Source organism: Arachis hypogaea, chromosome 18 (assembly GCF_003086295.3).
Source record: "Arachis hypogaea cultivar Tifrunner chromosome 18, arahy.Tifrunner.gnm2.J5K5, whole genome shotgun sequence".
NCBI classification, from domain to species: domain Eukaryota; kingdom Viridiplantae; phylum Streptophyta; class Magnoliopsida; order Fabales; family Fabaceae; genus Arachis; species Arachis hypogaea.
The window spans coordinates 112,873,559-112,875,607 of record NC_092053.1 but is presented as its reverse complement, the minus strand read 5'-3'; the positions used below and the strand labels follow the sequence as shown (position 1 = coordinate 112,875,607).

The 2,049-nt window shown below is 41.9% G+C and overlaps 1 non-coding gene across 1 annotated transcript; it reads right to left on the bottom strand.

The window, feature by feature from the left end:
• Positions 1–466: 466 nt before the first annotated feature.
• Positions 467–574, bottom strand: LOC112774464 (small nucleolar RNA R71). The gene has a single exon (XR_003188954.1). It is a non-coding gene; the product is annotated as a small nucleolar RNA R71 (small nucleolar RNA).
• Between the last annotated feature and the right edge of the window lie 1,475 nt (positions 575–2,049).

The window sequence follows — 2,049 nt, the reverse complement described above, 5'->3', positions numbered from 1 at the left end:
GAAACTAAGAGAAGCTAAAATACAACAATCCAGAGATAACCTTTCAGAAATTTTCGAACAAGAAGAGGGGATGGCAGCCGAAAATAATAATAATGCAAGGAGAATGCTTGGTGACTTTACTGCACCTAATTCCAATTTACATGGAAGAAACATCTCCATTCCTGCCATTGGAGCAAACAATTTTGAGCTGAAACCTCAGCTAGTTTCTCTGATGCAGCAGAACTGCAAGTTTCATGGACTTCCATCTGAGGATCCTTTTCAGTTCTTAACTGAATTCTTGTAGATCTGTGATACTGTTAAGACTAATGGAGTAGATCCTGAAGTCTACAGGCTCATGCTTTTCCCTTTTGCTGTAAGAGACAGAGCTAGAATATAGTTGGATTCTCAACCCAGAGATAGCCTGAACTCTTGGGATAAGCTGGTCACGGATTTCTTAGCCAAGTTCTTTCCTCCTCAAAAGCTGAGTAAGCTTAGAGTGGATGTTCAAACCTTCAGACAGAAAGAAGGTGAATCCCTCTATGAAGCTTGGGAAAGATACAAGCAGCTGACCAAAAAGTGTCCTACTGACATGCTTTCAGAATGGACCATCCTGGATATATTCTATGATGGTCTGTCTGACTTAGCTAAAATGTCATTGGATACTTCTGCAGGTGGATCCATTCACCTAAAGAAAACGCCTGCAGAAGCTCAAGAACTCATTGACATGGTTGCTAATAACCAGTTCATGTACACTTCTGAGAGGAATCCTATGAATAATGGGACGCCTATGAAGAAGGGAGTTCTTGAAATTGATACTCTGAATGCCATACTGGCTCAGAACAAAATATTGACTCAGCAAGTCAATATGATTTCTCAGAGTCTGAATGGAATGCAAGCTGCATCCAACAGTACTCAAGAGGCATCTTCTGAAGAAGAAGCTTATGATCCTGAGAACCCTGCAATAGCAGAGGTGAATTACTTAGGTGAACCTTATGGAAACACCTATAACTCATCATGGAGAAATCATCCAAATTTCTCATGGAAGGATCAAAAGCCTCAACAAGGCTTTAATAATGGTGGAAGAAACAGGTTTAGCAATAGCAAGCCTTTTCCATCATCCATTCAGCAACAAACAGAGAATTCTGAACAAAATACCTATAATTTGGCAAACTTAGTCTCTGATCTGTCTAAGGCCACTGTAAGTTTCATGAATGAAACAAGGTCTTCCATTAAAAATTTGGAAGCACAAGTGGGCCAGCTGAGTAAGAGGATCACTGAAATCCCTCCTAGTACTCTCCCAAGCAATACAGAAGAGAATCCAAAAGGAGAGTGCAAGGCCATTGACATAATCAAATTGGCCGAACCCAATGAGGGAGAGGAGGACGTGAATCCCAAGGAGGAAGACCTCCTGGGACGTCCAGTGATCAATAAGGAGCTTCCCTCTGAGGAACCAAAGGACTCTGAGGCTCATCTAGAGACCATAGAGATTCCATTGAACCTCCTTATGCCCTTCATGAGCTCTGATGAGTATTCCTCTTCTGAAGAGAATGAGGATGTTACTGAAGAGCAAACTGCCAAGTTTCTTGGTGCAATCATGAAGCTGAATGCCAAATTATTTGGTATTGAGACTTGGGAAGGTGAACCTCCCTTGTTCACCAATGAATTAAGTGATCTGGATCAACTGACATTGCCTCAGAAGAGACAGGATCCTGGAAAGTTCATAATACCTTGTACCATAGGCACCATGATCTTTAAGGCTCTATGTGACCTTGGTTCAGGAATAAACCTCATGCCCCTCTCTGTAATAGAGAAGCTGGGAATCTATGGGGTGCAAGCTGCTAAAATCTCATTAGAGATGGCAGACAATTCAAGAAAACAGGCTTATGGACAAGTAGAGGACGTGTTAGTAAAGGTTGAAGGCCTTTACATCCCTGCTGATTTCATAGTCCTAGACACTGGAAAGGAAGAGGATGAATCCATCATCCTAGGAAGGCCTTTCCTAGCCACAGCAAGAGCTGTGATTGATGTGGACAGAGGAGAATTGATCCTTCAATTAAATAAGGACAACCT